This window comes from Pongo abelii, chromosome 3 (assembly GCF_028885655.2).
Source record: "Pongo abelii isolate AG06213 chromosome 3, NHGRI_mPonAbe1-v2.0_pri, whole genome shotgun sequence".
NCBI classification, from domain to species: domain Eukaryota; kingdom Metazoa; phylum Chordata; class Mammalia; order Primates; family Hominidae; genus Pongo; species Pongo abelii.
This window is the reverse complement of record NC_071988.2, coordinates 93,189,293-93,209,302: the sequence shown is the minus strand read 5'-3', so window position 1 is coordinate 93,209,302 and position 20,010 is coordinate 93,189,293. Positions and strand designations below refer to the sequence as shown.

At 38.2% G+C, this 20,010-nt stretch overlaps 1 protein-coding gene across 3 annotated transcripts in view; it reads right to left on the bottom strand.

The window, feature by feature from the left end:
- NPFFR2 (neuropeptide FF receptor 2) overlaps positions 1-12,754 on the bottom strand; it is a 105,351-nt gene extending 92,597 nt beyond the window's left edge. For 2 of the 3 annotated variants that reach the window (XM_024246174.2, XM_002814848.4), the window contains exon 1: positions 5,369-5,651. The gene's annotated coding sequence lies outside the window, so the exon portion shown is untranslated. Of the gene's footprint in view, positions 1-5,368; positions 5,652-12,553 lie in introns of those variants that run through there. The other variant, XM_024246175.2, reaches the window with a different exon arrangement.
- Between the last annotated feature and the right edge of the window lie 7,256 nt (positions 12,755-20,010).

Genomic DNA, 20,010 nt, shown 5'->3' with positions numbered 1-20,010 from the left:
ACTAATATCCAGAACATACAAGGAATGAAACAACTCAACAGAAAAAAAAATAATCCCAGTAAAAAGTGGACAAAGAACATAAATAGAGATTTCTTAAAAGAAGACATAAAAATGGCCAATGGCTATATGAAAAAAAATTCTCAGCGTCACTGATTATCAGGAAAATGCAAATCAAAACCACAATGAGATATCATCTTACCCTAGTTTGAATGGCTACTATTAAAAAGATAAAAAATAACCGACACTGGTGAGAATGTGGATAAAAGGGAACACCGTTGAAAGAAATCACAGATGACATAATCAAGTAGAAAAACATTCCATGCTCATAGATTCAAAGAATCTATACTGTTAAAGTAGTGCTGGGATAACTGGCAAACCACATACAGAAGAATGAAATTAGACTCTTACTGCTCAAAATATACAAAAAGTAACTCAAGATGGATTAAAGACTTAAATGTAAGACCTAAAACTATAAAAATCCTAGAAGACAACCCAGGGAATACACTTCTTGACATTGGCTGTATTAGTTCATTCTCATGCTGTTATAAGGACATACTCAAGACTGGGTAATTTATAAAGGAAAGAGGTTTGATCGATTCACAATTCTGCAGGAGTGGGGAGGCCTCAGGAAACTTAAAATCATGGTGGAAGGGGAAGCAAACATGTCCTTTTTCACATGGTGGCAGCAAGAAGAAATGCCAAGCAAAACGGGGAAAAGCCCCTTATAAAACCGTCAGATCTTGTGAGGACTCACTCACTATCATGCGAACAGCATGGAAGTAAGTGCCCGCATGATTCAATTACCGCCCACCAGATCTCCCTCATTACATGTGGGGATTTTGGGAACTACAATTCAAGATGAGATTTGGGTGGGGACACAGCCAAACCATGTCATTCTGGCCCTGGACCCTCCCACATCTCATGTCCTCACAATTCATAACACAATCATGCCCTTCCAACAGTCCCCTAAAGTCTTGACTCATTCCAGCATTAACTCAAAAGTCCAAGTCCAAAGTCTCATCTGAGACAAGGCAAGTCTCTTCCACCTATGAGTCTACAAAATCAAAAGCAAGTTGGTTACTTGCTAGATACAATGGGGTACAGGCATTGGGTAAATACACCATTTCACATGGGATAAATTAGTGGAAACAAAGGGGCTACAGGCCCCATGCAAGCCCGAAATCCAATAGGGCAATTATTAAACATTAAATTACCAAAATGATCTCCTTTGACTCCATGTCTCACATCCAGGTCACACTGATGCAAGAGGTAGGCTTCCATGGCCTTGGCAACCTCTGCCCCTGTGGCTTTGCAGGGCACAGCCCCCTTACTGACTGCCTTCATGGGCTGACTTTGAGTCTCTGCACCTTTTCCAGGTACACGGTGCAAGCTGTCAGTGGATTTGCCATTTTGAGGTCTAGAAGACAGTAGCCTCTTCTCACAGGCCTACTAGGCAGTGCCCCAGTGAGGACTCTGTCAGGGCTCCAACCCCACATTTAACCTTCTGCACTACCCTAGCAGAGGTTCTCCACAAGGGTTCAGCCCCTGCAGCATACTTTTGCCTGGACATCCAGGCACTTCCATACATTCTCTGAAATCTAGGCAGAGTTTCCCAATCCTCAATTCTTGTCTTCTGTGCACCTGCAGGACCAACACTACATGGAAGCTACCAAGGATTGGGACTTGCAATGGCCCAAAATGTACATTGACCCCTTTTAACCATGGTTGGAGTGGCTGGGACACAGGGCACCAAGTCCCAAGGCTGAACACAGCAGGGGGGCCTGGACTTGGCCTAAGAAACCATTTTTCCTTCCTAGGCCTCTGGGCCTATGATGGGAGGGCTGCCATGAAGGTCTCTGACGTGCCCTGGAGACATTTTTCTCATTGTTTTGGTGATTAAATTCTGCTCCTCATTACTTATGCAAATTTATGTTGCTGGCTTAAATTTCTTTTCAGAAAATGGATTTTTCTTTTCTACTTCATAATCAGGCTGCACATTTTTTAAACTTTTATGCTCTGCTTTCTCTTGAATGCTTTGCCACATAGAAATTTCTTCTGCCAGATGCCCTAAATCATCTCTCTCAAGTTGAATGTTCCACAGATCTCTAGGAAAGGGGCAAAATGCCGCCAGTCTCTTTGCTAAAGCATGCAAGAGTCACCTTTGCTCCAGTTCCCAACAAGTTCCTCATCTCCATCTCAGATTACCTCAGCCTGGACATTATTGTCCGTATCACTATTAGCATTTTGGTCAAAGCCATTCAACAAGTCTCTAGGAAGTTCCAAACTTTCCCACATTTGTTATCTTCTACTGAGCCCTCCAAACTGTTCCAACCTCTGCCAATTACTTAGTTCCAAAGTTGCTTCCACATTTTTGGCTATCCTTATAGCAGCACCCCATTCTGGATATTAATATACTCTACTAGTCCATTCTCACGCTGCTATAAGAACATAGCCAAGACTGGGTAATTTATAAAGGAAACAGGTTGAATTGACTCACAGTTCTGCAGGGCTGGGGAGGCCTCAGAAAACTTACAATTATGGCAGAAGGGGAAGCAAACATTCCCTTCTTCACGTGGCGGCAGCAGGAAGTGCCAAGCAAAAGGGGGAAAAGCCCCTTATAAAGCCATCAGATCTCATGAGAACTCACTATCACAAGAACAGCAGGGACACATGGGGATTATGAGAACTATAATTCAAAATGAGATTTGGGTGGGGGACACAGCCAAGCCATATTATTGGCCATGGCAAAGAATTTATAAACCTCAAAAGCAATTGCAACAAAAACAAAAATTGACAAGTGAGACTCTAGTTAAACTAAAGAGCTTCTGCACAGCAAAGGAAACTCTCAACGAAGTAAACAGACAACCTACAGAGTGGGAGAAAATATTTGCAAACTATGCATCCAACAAAGGTCTAATATCCACAATCTATAAGGAGCTTAAATCAAGAAAAAATAAACTCCATTAAAAAATGAACATAGGACATGAGTAGATGCTTGTCAAGAGAAGACATACAAGCAGTCAACAAACATGAAAAAATGCTCAACACCACTAAACATCAGAGAAATGCAAATCAAACCATAGTGAGATATCATCTCACACCAGTTAGAATGGCTATTACTAAAAAGTCTAAAAAGAACAGATGCTGATGAGGTTGTGGAGAAAAAGGAATGCTTATATACTGTTGGTGGGAGAGTAAATTAGTTCAGCCACTGTGGAAAACAGTTTGCAGATCTCTTAAAGAACTAAAAATAGAGCTACCATTCAAACCAGCAATCCCATTACTTGCTATATATCCAAAAGAAAAAAAAATCATTCTACCAAGAAGACACTTGCACTCACATATTCATTGCAGCACTATTCACAATAATAAAGGCGTTCATCAACAGTGGTTTGGATTTTAAAAATATGATACATATACACCATGTAATACTATGCAGTTATAAAAAAGAACAGCATCATGTACTTTGCAGCAACATGGATACGGCTGGAGGCCATTATCCTAAGCAAATAAATGCAGAAACAGAAAACTAAATACCATATGTTCTCACTTATAAAAGGGAGCTAATCATTGGAAACACATGGATATAAAGAGGGGCACAATAGACACTAAGGAATACAAGAAGGGGAAGGGAGGAAGGGATTAAGGGTTGAAAAATTACGTATTGGATACTTCGCTCACTACCTGGGTAATGGGTTCAACTGTACCATCAGCATCACACAATATACCTTTGTAACAAACCAGCACATGTACCCCCGAATATAAAATAAGTTAAAAATTTTTAAAAAGTAGCCATTCTTAATATTAGCAATAGCGTCTAGAAATTAAAATGAATATATATATATATATATATTTTACATCAATGACTAAAATGTAGCATATATACAAATAAATTTAACAGGAAAAAGATGGAGTATAAAATAATGACATAAAAAATAAAACCCTATTGAAAGATTTTAAAATTTCTTTAAAATTGAACAACATGCCTAATTTTTGGAAGAGAAATTTTAATAATTTATAGGTCATCTTCCCAAATTAACATATCAATTTAATATAATATCATTTAAAATATGTATAGACAAACTGTTTGGTAAAAATATTTGCAAAGCAGTGACAGGATTTGTTTTGGAATATGATTTTTAAAAGTTCAGAGGGAAGAAAATGTGCCCAAGAAAAGCTAAGAACATTTGTGAAGAAAAACAGTAAGGAGATATGCTTTTTAGGATATCAGAAAAACAATCTATGGCAAATATAATCAAAGCAATTTGGTGTTGCCATAAAAATGGAGAAATTGGTCAGTGAAACAGAATCAAGGATACAAATACAGATCCCATTATATATGAGATTTTAAAATATGACAAAAGTGGATTTTCAATTCGAAGGGGAAAAATGAAATATTTAGTAAGCTGTTTGGAAGAAGTGAAAGTTGGCTCACTATTTATGGCATGTGTTTTAAAACCCCACTTGAATTAAAAACCCATGCTAAAATTCTTAACAATAAAAATCCTTCAGTAAAATCTAGAAGACTACATGTCTAATGCAGCAATAAGAAAAAAATCATATTAATCAACACTGGAATCCGAAATGTATACAATAACAATTAAATATATTGTCTATACAAATATTTTAAATGTGCATGATAAAGTTATGAACAAAGGCAGCAGACAATATGGAAAACACCTACTATCTATGATAAGTATTAATAATTACAATATTCAAAGAACATATAAATTGAGAAAAAGACTAATATCTCAGTAAAATGGGCAAGAATATTAATAAATGATTTACACAAGAAGTCCAAACATCTGAAGAAGATAAAAATATATTTAATTTCACAAGTAGTTAAGAAATTCAAATTAATTTAACAACTAATAACATAAACATTTACAACACCTATTGCTGTAAGGACATGAGTAAAGAACAGTGTCATAGTCTTCTAGTAAAAATGTAAATATTTGTAGTACTTAGCAATAAGGCAACATACATTAAAATTGAAAAATAGCTTTACTCTTTAAACCTGGAGATAAAGTAGTTTTTAAATAACTACTTTTATTGTAGCCTTGTTTTGTGACAAAACCCAACAAAATAGAAACCTCTGGAAACAAAGTGAATGTTTATCAAGAAGGGAATGGTTGAATTTGTTTCTTATTATCCACATCACGGTGTATTATACATAGCCATTTAGAATTGAATTTTATCCATAACAATCGACATGGAGGGCTTTCCACAAGGTCATCATGAGTTAAAAAACAAGATGCATATATATTTTAAATGATGACAAAAAGATTGATTTGAATGTGTATATATGTGAATGGAAATAAGAGCAGAGAAAAATCTAACATAACAGAACCCAGTTAAGATTGGTTACCTGTAATATGGAAGCAGAAGAGAAGAGGTGGGCAGAGGCAATTAAGAAAGGAAATTGGCCAGGCGCGGTGGCTCACACCTGTAATCCCAGCACTTTGGGAGGCTTAGGTGGGTGGATCACAAGGTCAGGAGATGGAGACCAATCTGACTAACACAGTGAAACCCCGTCTGTACTAAAAATACAACAAAATTAGCCAGGCGTGGTGGCGGGCGCCTGTAGTCTCAGCTACTCGGGAGGCTGAGGCAGGAGAATGGCATGAACCCGGGAGGCAGAGCTTGCAGTGAGCCGAGATCGCGCCACTGCACTCCAGCCTGGGCGACAGAGCGAGACTCTGTCTCAAAAAAGCAAAACAAAACAAAAAGCCAGGCGCCATGGCGGGCGCCTGTAGTCCCAGCTACTCAGGAGGCTGAGGCAGGAGAATGGCGTGAACCCGGGAGGCGGAGCTTGCAGTGAGCAGAGATAGGGCCACTGCACTCCAGCCTGGGCGACAGAGCGAGACTCCATCTCAAAAAAAAAAAAAAAAAAAAAGAAAGGAAATTTAAAAATCAAGAATTAAAAAACAACATTATGATATAATTTAGTTTAGGCACTTATACAAAATTATATCTCTATATATGTATATATTTTCAAAATATATTTTAAACATGAAAAATCATGTCAATGAATATAGTGGAATTGGTAATGTAACTTTAATAAAAAGTAAACGTTGTGCTACTTTTTATTTTCGTTTTTCCTAGTACTCAGATCCAGATTATTCTCTGAAATCAACATATACAGATACTATGGAACCTGAATGTATATTAAAATGGTGCAATGATAGCTTTTTCAAATTTTTTTTCCATATTACAGGAAAAAAAATATACTGATTGGTATTTTAGCTAAGGTAGGATCAACAGAAAGGAATTAAAAACAGGAATGAGGCATGGGACCAACCTAAGGTTGAAGTTTCAGCAACTTGTCTGGACCTATAAAAAGATGCAGGATAATCTAATAGGGAAATGGAAGTAAAATTTTCACAGAACAAATATTTGCTTAGTATCTACTATGTGCTAGACTCTGTTCCAGGCACTAAGGCCAGCAATAAATATGAACGCATACTGTACATCTCTCATGGAGCTTATATTTCATTTTGGGGAATAAAATCATTAATAAGTGAACACATAAATGAGAAAGTCTCAACTAGCAAGTGGGCTTTGACACAAATCAGACAATACTGTGATGACTAGTAGTGTGGAGAAGCATTCCAGACCCGAGATGAAAGGACTTAAAGAACCCCTCCCGTGCAGCTCTGAGACGCACGATTCCCAGGCAGGGAGAGCATCAGGTGCAAAACCTGTAATTGAGAATGAGCTTGGCATATTCAAGGCTCGAGGGTGTCAAAGGAGGAAAAAAGATGAGAGCTGAGGATATGGACAGTGAGACACTGTAAGGCTTTGGATACTGTAGAATCTTCAAGCCGGACACTAATTCTGTAGGTAAACATGAATTAGAAAAAGTTACTAAAACCTAGATAATCAAAATATCAAGAAAAGCAAGCTCAGGATATTGGCCAAGCTCATGCTGGTCTTTGATACTTCCGTGTTAAGGGAAGCACAGGGCCACTAGTTTTGAAAGAAGCATATATCACAGAAGTTACTTAATGTAGTTTTTCCAGCTGAAAAAAGAGCAGGAACAAAGGAAACTCCCTCAAACAGGGAAGATTTTAGCCAAAGCCTTCGAAGCCTTAAGTAACACTGATATTAATGATATAAATGGCTACCCAAGGACAAAAACAAACAAACAAAACACTTTGCACACCTGTGGAGGATGGGGAATTCCAGACAGAAGAGGAGATCATGAGTAAGGAGAAAGGGAAACACAAGGCTATAAACTCTGCTGAGAGAGTTGTCTATTATAAATGAGACACAGCATCCTTACAAAGAGTGGAAGATGTGATCCTAGAAAGACCCCACATTCGGTTTATCATCAGTGCGCCAAGAATGCAAGGACAGGAAGTAAAATGAGAAGGAAAATTTAGAGACTTTAAATGAGGTCCTTTTTTTTTTTTTTCCAAACAAGATCTTGCTGTGCTGCCCAAGCTGGAGTGCAGTGGCACAATCATGGCTCACTGCAACCTCAACCTCCAGGGGTCAAGCAATCCTCCCACCTTAACTTTAACTTCCTGAGTTACTAGAACTACAGGTATGTGTCACTATGACCAGCTAGTTTTTATTTTTATTTTTTTAATTTGTAGGCACAGGATCTCACTACGTTGCCTAAGCTGATCTCAAACTGGGCTCAAGCGATCCTCCTGCCTCTGCCTCCCAAAGTGCTGGAATTACAGGCATGAGTTACCACACCTGGCCTAAATGAGGTACTTTAAAGATTTTAAATGAGACTCCATACTTTAAGGGAAAGTAGAGAATTTGAGAGAAATCCTGAGCGCTGCAAGTATCACCTCTTTAAATGTTGACATTTATCAAGGAGACAGGGTGTTTGAGATGTCATTCTTGATAAGATACAGCAGTTTTTATAAGTCACAAACTCTCCCAAGATATGAGAATCATAAGGTCATGTGCAAGCGCTTAATCTGAAATTTGTCCTTATTTCCTTGCATGTTTGCAGGTGGTAAATTCTAATATATACAACTATTTGATTTAACTCACATTCTGGTGAGGCTAAATTAAAGAAATGTTTATCCTCTCATTATAATTTTTCTAAATACCTCCTGTCCAAGACAACACTTAAGATTCTTAAGATTAGTCTTCTATGGCTGCAAAATGGCATTGTGGATTGGGACAAATTTTTTTCATTATGGGAAATCATGAAAATAATTTTGACTCAGAATCTCATATATATACTACGTATTTAAATGTATATATGTATTATATATACATACACACACACACATACTACCCGAACCCAACTCCAGCCCACTAATCTGTGGTGGGAGATTTGAAAGTTTCACAAATAACTCTGATGCTTCTTACTTCCACTTAGAAAAATCTTCATGAGGACTGTAATATTTATCTCTTCCTAGGTACACAGCTTTCATGTGGAAAGGATCAGTATATACAGAAATTGGTACTTTGATTATAAGCTGTTTTTGCTACATACTTGGGAGCCCTGCAGTGTAGAATTTAAGCATGTAGACTGGGAGATTACATGAGTTCATTATCCTGGTTCCTCAACCTAATAAACATGTTTACTTTGGCAAATTGTTTCTGAGCCTCAGTTTCTTTATCCACCGAAAAGGGATTGTGAGCATACTCAATTTCTAAAATCATGAAGATTAAATGAGATAATGTGTATGGTTACAGCTCACTTAAGTTTAGATATTTTGATCTCATTTGGCTTTGGGAAATTATTGATGCTTTCTAAATTTTGTGGGAATGCAACCAGAACTGTAATATTCTAATATGTTTGGTAAACCCTCCAGAGTTCTAAAAATATGGATCAACTGAGACTTGATTGAGGGACTAGAAAAAGGCACATCAGTTCTAATGGCAGGTGCTTTATTCTGCAACTGCCACATGGAACCCAGACTCCATGCAGACACCTAAATAAGACTCTTACAATAGCCCAGGAAGATAAAAAGTAAGAAATATGCTTTCATAATATTTGAAAACTTTAAATTTTAAATGGAAATACAGCTGAAAGAGAACCAATTTTTTGGCATTTCAGGAGTTATTTTGTTTGTTTTTTCTTTCCTTTTTCTAATTACTGGTGTGGTGTGATTTGGATTGTGCAATTATTCTGTTGGTCATTATACAACCTAGCTGGTATGCTTAGCTGTAACAGAATCAAGCCTAGTTTGAATGGAAATCAGAATAGGACATGTCTTGTCAGTCATGTGTGGCATTAAATTTAATATTTATGCTGTCCTGACTCACTTTGACTTTTCTTGGGGTGGGCTAAACTATGGAAAGATATCAAGGAGGCATTCATACTATGCTTGAGGCTCTGGCCCTCTCTTTTCCTGGTCTCTGGTGCATACTATAGAAACTATACTGGGAAATGCCTACCTACAGATGCAGGATAGACTCCTCTGCTTTTAGTTCATTTCCTCCCCTGCCACAGGCAGAAATCCCTTTAGATTTTTCAGAGATGGTTGCCTTAAAAACATTCTTGTGCATCCTTTATGTACTAGACACTGTATCCAGCACAATAGATCATTCCATTAATTTCTTCTATTAGGCCATTTTATAGAGGAGGTATTGATGTCATAGAATTTCAGGGCCTTGCCTAAGGGCAGAAGCTCTCAAATGGCAAAGCAAGGATATCTGAGCTTTCTCACTCTGTATCCTCTGCCTTCTACCATAGAAACAGAGAAATCTAAATGGGGTGAAAGGATTTTAGAAATCAAATTATAATTCATCCTTTTATGTTTGAGGAATCTTAGACATAGAGAAGTTAAATGATTTGCCTGAGGCACAGAGCCAGTTAGAAGTCTGACTGGGAAGAAACCTAATTTCTTTACTTTTAGAAGTCTTGTATTTGAAAACTCCGCAAAGCAAGGACACGAGACCCATTCTAAACAGCTGTCTGCTATAGTGACCATTGCATCTTTTTGTATGGGCAGTATATTTCCATTTCCTTCTAGTTTAATGGAGTGGAGGTCTCCCTGGACCCTTAATGTTCAGTTTCAAGGCAATTGGAAAATTCATTTAAGAACCAATTTATCCACAAAGCTGGAACTTAAAATCAAAGGGAAACAGAGAGGAAAAGAAAATCAGCTGTTAACATCAGGTTAATGGTAAGCATAAAATTCATATGTTTAAGAGAACAATTTATTAAGATTATTAAAATACTATATAAATATTGATATAGTTTGGCTGTGTCCCCATCCAAATCTCATCTTGAATTGTAGTTCTTATAATCCCCGTGTGTCCTTGGGAGGGACCTGGTGGGAGGTAATTGAATCATGAGGGCAGCTACCGCCATGTTATTCTCATGATAGTGAGTGAGTTCTCATGAGATCTGATGGTTTTATAGGGAGCTTTTCCCCCTTTTGCTTGGCATTTCTCCTTGGTGCCGTCACGTGAAAAAGAACGTGTTTGCTTCCCCTTCTGCCATGATTGTAAGTCTCCTGAGGCCTCCTCAGCCCTGCAGAACTTTGAGTCAATTAAATCTTTTTCCTTTATAAATTACCCAGTCTCAGGCAGTCCTTTACAGTAGCATGAGAATAGACTAATCCAGATATGTTTTAGGAATGTGAGATTATATTTATTCCATTTTCTTTGAATGTGCTTGACAGTTTTGAAGTCTTTAGCTAAAACCACTGTCCTTTTTTCCATAATAAGGAGGGCAGTATTTTACAAAATTATTATTTTCAAGTTTCTGAAGCTTCAAGGCATGAAATTGTCCTTATTTTGTGTTACATATTACAGCTGGAAATCCATTTTAATGCAATACAGTGAAAAGGTTTATAAATATTTATCACAGAGGCATTTGCATGGAATTCTCTTAAAAAATGCCACTCACTCACACACATGCACACACACACACACAGAGCCAAAGAACAACTACAATAAATAAACTGATATTTCTGGAAGAAATCATTCATTGGTTTATAGTGAATTCATATTTATTCAACCTATAGTCTTTGACATCTGTAAAAGAGATTATTGGTGAGCAGTATGATTTATAGGAACTATGGGATAAAATAATCACACAAATAAAACAATGAATTTCTAATATATAATTTTAGATACTTTGTAATGTGTTCACAAAATGCACCAAGAATAAAACTGCCAGATAAAACAGACAAATAGATAGATGAAGCAAAAATAAGCTTAAGCCTCAAATGCTCTGAAGTTTTCTATAGACATGAAGAAATCATGGCTAGTAGAAAGATCTTATTGGGGTGTATGGATTTTGGAGAAACACATATTGAGAAAAAGAATAGGATAATGATATATGAGTAACATGTTATTTTCAAGCAATAAAGAAAGCACATTTTTGATTATTACAATAGCCAGTCTTTAATGTTAATATGTGACTTTAAATGTAGTGCAGTAGGTACTGTTACTGCACTATATTGCATCACTGTTTTATTAAATGATCAATCTATAGAAGTTTTTAACAGATGAAAGACTCTAATTGAACTCTGCATACAATTGCCATTCTGTTGATGATAATGGCACTATTTTTGAGCACATTATAGCCATTTTGCAAATTCATCCATAACTTAGATCCATCATTATTATGATAATTTTACTCAATTTATTATGGTTTCATTAGAAATCCAGATGGAAACAAAAATATGTCTTTCACAGTTTACAAACCATTGAATTTTCCATCCTTCCTCTCATTAGTGGTTTCCACTTGAAAGTTATTTGGATGTGAATGGAATTATAAATTTAGACATACGTTTAAAACAACTTTGAATATTTGGATTAAAAAAAGGAAACCAGCATCTTTGTATAATTCATGTTATCATTAAGATTTTTAAAAATAAATATTTCAAATATCTACACTATAGCTGAGGGGAAATGGGAGATGAACAAATGTATTTTTTGTTTTTAGTTAGTAGTTCTGTCTTTAACTAGAACGACAGCTCGAAGAAGATCATTTTCCTCTCCGCCAGACCCTAAATTTGACCTAGGGCGGCACTGTTGGAAAATGCCTGATGGTTTGACAGAAGAACTAAAATGGTATTGTCTGGAAACCCTATCTCACTCCCAGAAGGGGATAAAACCTCTCCAAACGCCTTCAATAAGGACTCTGGTGTCCTGCAGGCAGCTCAGAAACCTCATTTCAGCTTTTCTAGCAAGTGGAAATGCACAGGATGAAGCCTCAGATACACAAAGATCATCGCTCAGAAGCATCACGGATAAAAACAGTTTAGAAACTCGCTAGCTTCAGACCCGCTAAGGAAATTCAACAAAGTTACAACACAATACAGCCCCGGAGAGGGTTTGGGGGGAACTTTAAGGTTAAGAAAGCGCCCCACATCCCTTGACAAGGTCCCTGCTCTGCAAGCCTGGGGCCACAGCCATCTGTGGTGCAGACATCCAGGGCAGAGAAGCCCCCCAGTGTTGGGCCAGTGACCAAGCGGGTGCCTGTGTAATTAGGAAGGGATTTGAAAAATCCAAGGTGTCGGTCCACAATCGCTAATATGTATCATCAAGGCAAGCGTTGGGCATTAGAGAGGGGTCGCGCTCCCAAGCGGGGGCCCCCAGCCAAACTGGCCCATGCTGTTACCTCTCCCGGCGAGCCCTGTCGGCGGCAGGAACCAGAATCCACCAAGCCCGTCTGCAGCAACAGGTTCTGTCCCTGCTCCAGCTCCAGCTACTTTTCGCAGTCTAGCGGCTCAATCCCAGCCGACGTCTGTCCCCCGTGGGCTCCCTGCTCCACTCCAGGCTTCCGCTCCGGGCTGCCCCGCCACGCTGCCGGGCGCTGAGTGCTCTGCGCTCCCTCCCCGCCTCCTTGTCCCGTTCAGATGAGACTTCACTTTCCAGGAGGCACCAGCTGGCCGCTGGGGTTCCGAAGAAGCTATTCATATCCCGCTAAGGGGCACCCAGGTACATTCTTGTGAAACTCAGAATCCGAGTGCGGCAAAGAAAAGGAAGCATCAGTATGACTAGCATCATCGCCATTACTTGGCTCCAGATCCTGGGCAAGTGATTTAGCCTCTCTGTGCCTCAGTTTCCTCGTTTGTAAAATAGAGATGATGATGATATTAATCAGTAAGTAATCTGAGAATTATTTGTCTACATGCAAAAGTGCCTGGAATTGTCCTGGTACATATTAATCATTACATTAAATGTGAGCTATCATCATCTTTAAGGTTCTAATGGGACTGAGAGTTTCATCGCATATTGCAAACCCTCTCTCTGTCTGAAGCAGACCCTATTTTTTGAGTCTTTGCAAAGATCTTTTAGCTTGCAAGCAAACCCCTCTGAAATTCTGGAAATATATTCACAGCATAATCAGAAATGGAAGGGGAAGAACTCTGGAGACACTCACAATGATCCTAACAGGACTATCTGCCCAGTTGGGTCTTGCTAATAGAGAGATGATGACTAGACTTTAATGGATTAACTTAGAGATTTATACAATTACTAAGAAGGGGATAATTAAAGGTGCTTTAAGCATGAGAAGCCTGTGAGGAGCCTTTTGGACGTAATCCTCATGAGAGTACCCTAGGTTTGTGAAGAGTTGGTATATAATTATTTCCAGTCCACACAGAGGCACCAAGGTTTAGTGACTTGCCTAAGATTACAGAGGTGGTATTTAAATGAAAGAAAAGCTCCAGAAGCCAAATTCATTTCTTTATCTACTACATTTTTCTGCCTATATCACTGGTACATGTGGAATACAGAAAAAAAGCCAATGGTGAGACAGACCTTTTAAAGTAGGATTCCTTGGTCTTGGATTAAAGTTGCAGATTTTGACAAGTGTGTATGTGTGGTGTGTGTGTTTGATGACTAAATTGAGGATTTAGGAAGACGTATTTCTCCCAAGACTTTACCAAGTTCAAGGTAAGGATACTGGTCCCACTTTTCTGAAGTTTATCAGGATACTCAAGGCACAGAAAGTCATAGAAAAGAAAAAGACATTAAAGAGATAACACAGGAGTCATAGGACAGAATAATAAGTTAGTTGGATAAAGTAAAACTAAGAAGAGAAAAGCATTTTGTATTCAACCTGAGATTCTCAAATCAAAGTGCAAAAATAATTGTGAATCATTGCTCTACACAGTCCCTCATACCACTGGAAAAATAAGTCATTAAAATGAATGAAAACAATAGCAATGCTTTTGATGAGACAGTGAGGTAATGTCCAGCTTGCTAGGATTCTATTACAAATTAAAAGAAATATGAAACTTATGTAACAATCATTTAAACCATGATTCCATTTCTGTATCATGAAACAACACACTGCAAGAACTATTCTCCTGCTCCCCACCCCTACCATTCCACCACCACTGAAAACAGTAGACTATATCCATAAGCAGGAGAAAATTATATAAAACTAGGGAAGGACCTGATATGCACCTTTCCCTGAGTACTTCTCCTGTAAACACATACACACCCTGCTTTAAATTCCATGCTTTCATTCATCATTCTTTGCTATAACTGGTTTTAATAGAGGAGCTTGTCTTTCTTTCTCCTAGCTAAAGCCCATGTCTACAATGGTGAGCTTTTCTTCCCACCCTCTCCCGTATTTTCGGGATTCTCACACTCTCTCATATATTTCTTCTCTCCTTGTGAAATGAATTATTCCTGGCTTTTATATATGTCAAGATCATCCATTTAAAACAAAACAAAATGAAAATCCCACTGTTTTCCTGCAAGGTCCAAGTGTAATACCTACATCGTTCCTTCTCAGGAACAACTGCACTGTTCTGCTGTCCAATCTTCATTTGCATTTCCTCACTTCCCATCCACTTAGCAACCCACTCCAGTTAGACCTTCTCACCGGACAATCTTGCAAAAATCATCAGTACTTCCATGTTGAGAAATACAATGAAATACAATGGATATTTTTCAGACGGCATCTTATTTGGCGTTAGAACAGCTTGATTTCTATCTGTAACAGTTCCTCCTCTTGGCATATAATTCATCATAATCCCCTATTTTTTGCTTGTTTACCCTGCATTTCTGGCTACTTATTTTTTGTATCCTTTACAGGCTGTTTTAAATTTTTATTTTCCTACACAGCCATTTAACATAGGTATTTCTTTCTTTGTTTTTTGTTTGTTTGTTTGTTTGTTTCGAGATGGAGTCTCACTCTGTTGCTCAGGCTGGAGTGCAGTGGCACGATCTCGGCTCACTGCAACCTCCGCCTCCCAGGTTCAAGAGATTCTCCTGCCTCAGCCTCCCTAGTAGCTGAGATTACAGGCACCCGCCACCACGCCCAGCTAATTTTTGGTATTTTTAGTAGAGACAGGGTTTCAACATGTTAGCCACGATGGTCTCGATCTCCTGACCTCGTGATCCCTTGGCCTCCCAAAGTGCTGAGATTACAGGCATGAGCCACCACACCCAGCTTTTTTACTTTTTTTCTTTTTTCTTTTCTTTTTTTTTTTTTTTTGTGAGACAGTCTCTGTCACCAAGGCTGGAGTGCAGTGGCTTGACCTCAGGTCACTACAACCTCTGCCTCCCAGGTTCAAGCAATTCTCGTGCCTCAGCCTCCCAACTAGCTGGAACTAGAGGCACACAGCACCACACACGGATAATTTTTGTATTTTAGTAGAGACGGGGTTTCACCATGTTGCCCAGGCTTGTCTCAAACTCCTGAGCTCAGGCAATCCACCCCCCTTGGACTCCCAAAGTGCTAGGATTATAGGCATGAGCCATGTCGCCTGGCCTAACATAGGTATTTCTTTAAGGCTCAGTGCTAGATTCACTTCTCTTCTTACGCTGGACTAATTTCTATGCATTCTTATCCACACCACTGGCCTTAATTAGCATGCATAGGAAGGCAATCCCTACATTTACATCTCCAGTCGAGATTTCCATTATAAGTATCAGACTCTTACTTGACAGTGTTAATGGCTGTCTCAACATTTCCTCAAATTCAACATATCTAAAACTAGAATCATGGTCTCCTTCCCAAAACATACACTAGCTCAGTTGATGACATTGCCATACATCCTTCTCACTGCTAGCTTAAATATGGTGGCACTCAGGCTACCACCTTGAACCATGGGGTGTATACCACATGCTGAGGGTGGCAGAGAAACAGGATGAAAGGAATCTGAGTTTTTGACAGCCCTAGAAAGCTTCGTCTCCAGCTTGGACTGGCCTACCTCTGCATTCCTTTTACATGAGAAAGGAATAAAAGTCCACCTGACAAAAAAGATATATGTTATTAAGTATCTTTTTATATAAATTCTTCACAGAAGTAGAAAATCAGTGTAGTTTGACATAAACAGGAGGTAGATAATAATATAGATTAAATAAAATGTTATTAATTTTTACAAAGTTTGTCTATAGAGCATTTTAAATTATCTCATATTCCACAAATATTATGTGCCACCTGATACCCCAACTTGGGGAATATTACCTTAAGGAATATGAGGATAAACTGTTATGTTGCCTTGCAAAAGAGCAGAATATTGCAAACTACATGGAAGCTTTGGGAAGACAGTTCAAGAAAGCACAACAGGAAGAAGAAAACAAACCTGGACCCAAGAAAGGAACAGAAATTAACCAAGTGACTAGTGGGAGGGCAATAGAAGAGAAGAAGGGCAGAGAAGACTATAACCTTAATTGTGGTCATTTCTGATCCAGTTTTTCTTTTGTTTTAAACTCAGTGTTGCTGTTGGTTTTATTTTTTTCTTGATGGGCAAAAAGCAGATTAATTTTAAAAATTGCATCAAAGATAAAAAAGACTTAATGTTAAGAATAGCCAAAAGGCAAAAGACATAGATAAATGATACATTCTCAATTAGTAGAATTACAAAGAGTAAAGAAGTAGACACTGCTAATAATCAGGAAAATGCAGATTAAAGTGACATTCAAGTACCATTTTCCCATTTAAATTAACAATAACACATGCTTGTCAGATGGTTATAAAAGTAGCGTAATCCCTTTAAAAACAACACTTTTGGAAAACAGTTTAATAGTGTTGATTAAAAATCAATAAAGATATTTATAGATTTTTGATTTAGAAAACTCATTTTTGGAAATATACCAGTTGGAAACAATTAAACATAAAAGCTACAAGCAAAAAATTATGTATTAGTTTTAACTAAATAGTGGGAAACCAGGAGCACTCTGGTATGTTAACTCAATGAAATTTATGTGGCCATAAAAAGTTTTAATTACAGTGACAATAATAACAAAGAAAAAGGAATGTAGAATAATATTAAGTGAAAATAAAGCAAACACGATATTTTAGGTAAATCAGGATTATCTATGCAAAACTATACATTCTTAGGGATAATGCTGAAATGAGCATCTGAATAATAGCAATTCATTTATTCTGGAGTCATGATCATGGATAAATATGCTTTTTCAAAATTTTCATCTATAATAGGGTTTGTATAATTAAAAAATATTAGGTTCTTTAAATTGAAAAAGATGCCAGAATGGAAAATGGGAGCCCTAGAATCTGGCCCAGTCTTTTCATTTGGGATCCTTTACTTATTTACATAGGTGTCTGTTTTTTCAAATAATATGCTATGAAAAGATTCAACTAGTATTTTTCAAGCTGTAAGAGCCTATGATTCTAACTCCCAGTCTAGAAAACTGTCTTTCTCCTTTTCTACATTAGCTGTTTTCTAGTCTTTCTGAAAGTTGGCTTTGGTCACTCAATAATATTCATTGACTCTCTACCATCGAGTAAAGTCGTGCTAGTTTTTTGATGCGGAGTAGGTAGAACTTAGATAAACATATGAAACACTGTTCCTGAACTCAGAAAACTTTTATTTATGTCTGTTATGAGGAGGCAAGACATGTAAGATAGGAACTACAGGACCAAAGAAAGAACTTTGGAGTCAAAAAGAAAATATTATCACAGATACAGGCATCGAGGATATGACATTTGAGCTGGGTCTCACAGAATAAGTACCATTTGGACACGTCAGATGGGGATGAAGGTGGATACTTCAGGCAAAGGAAACACTGTGGCAAACTATGAAGCTAGGGAACCCTGAGGATTGCACAAAAGTAGTTCTTAGCTTGATTTGGTAAAAGCATAGGCTGTATGAAATAAGCAGAGAGAGTACTTGAATACTTTTCTGAGACTGGGACTATCGTGAATTGTAGGTGAATTATAACCATCTGCACAACTGCTCTCAGAAGCAATGGGAGGGGGTTTTTGCAGTTGCTTGTCATGAACACTGAGAAGCGCTCCGTGTTTGGAGCTCAGCAACACAGCCAACTTAACATGGGAGGGACAGAGCTGGCAATGGTGGAGTCAAGTGGCCAAGTCAGTGAGTCTGAAGTCTTCTTCCTCATTCTTTTTTTTTTTAATTTTTATTTTTTTATTTTATTTTATTATTACTATACTTTAAGTTTTAGGGTACATGTGCACAATGTGCAGGTTAGTTACATATGTATACATGTGCCATGCTGGTGTGCTGCACCCATTAACTCCTCATTTAGCATTAGGTATACCTCCTAACGCTATCTCTCCCCCCTCCCCCCACCCCACAACAGTCCCCAGAGTGTGATGTTCCCCTTCCTGTGTCCATGTGTTCTCATTGTTCAGTTCCCACCTATGAGTGAGAACATGTGGTGTTTGGTTTTTTGTCCTTGCGATAGTTTACTGAGAATGATGATTTCCAATTTCATCCATGTCCCTACAAAGGACATGAACTCATCATTTTTTATGGCTGCATAGTATTCCATGGTGTATATGTGCCACATTTTCTTAATCCAGTCTATCATTGTTGGACATTTGGCTTGGTTCCAAGTCTTTGCTATTGTGAATAGTGCCACAATAAACATATGTGTGCATGTGTCTTTATAGCAGCCTGGTTTATAGTCCTTTGGGCATATACCCAGTAATGGGATGGCTGGGTCAAATGGTATTTCTAGTTCTAGATCCCTGAGGAATCGCCACACTGACTTCCACAATGGTTGAACTAGTTTACAGTCCCACCAACAGTGTCAAAGTGTTCCTATTTCTCCACATCCTCTCCAGCACCTGTTGTTTCCTGACTTTTTAATGATCGCCATTCTAACTGGTGTGAGATGGTATCTCATTGTGGTTTTGATTTGCATTTCTCTGATGGCCAGTGATGGTGAGCATTTTTTCATGTGTTTCTTGGCTGCATAAATGTCTTCTTTTGAGAAGTGTCTGTTGATGTCCTTTGCCCACTTTTTGATGGGGTTGTTTGTTTTTTTCTTGTAAATTTGTTTGAGTTCATTGTAGATTCTGGATATTAGCCCTTTGTCAGATGAGTAGGTTGCGAAAATTTTCTCCCATTTTGTAGGTTGCCTGTTCACTCTGATGGTAGTTTCTTTTGCTGTGCAGAAGCTCTTTAGTCGTGAAAATGGCCATACTGCCCAAGGTTATTTACAGATTCAATGCCATCCCCATCAAGCTACCAATGACTTTCTTCACAGAACTGGAAAAATCTACTTTAAAGTTCATATGGAACCAAAAGCCCGCATCACCAAGTCAATCCTAAGCCAAAAGAACAAAGCTGGAGGCATCACGCTACCTCACTTCAAACTATACTACAAGGCTACAGTAACCAAGACAGCATGGTACTGGGACCAAAACGGAGATATAAATCAATGGAACAGAACAGAGCCCTCAGAAATAACACCATATATCTACAACTATCTGATCTTTGACAAACCTGAGAAAAACAAGCAATGGGGAAAGGATTCCCTATTTAATAAATGGTACTGGGAAAACTGGCTAGCCATATGTAGAAAGCTGAAACTGGATCCCTTCCTTACACCTTATACAAAAATTAATTCAAGATGGATTAAAGACTTAAACATTAGACCTAAAACCATAAAAACCCTAGAAGAAAACCTAGGCATTATCATTCAGGACACAGGCATGGGCAAGGACTTCATGTCTAAAACACCAAAAGCAATGGCAACAAAAGCCAAAATTGACAAATGGGTCTTGTTCCTCATTCTCCACAAGCTGGGTATGAAACACAGCTGAACCAAACCAATCCATATTCTCCTCTGAGGAAATATAGATGTCCTGAGAGAGTCTGAGTCAGGATAAAAAGCCACTGT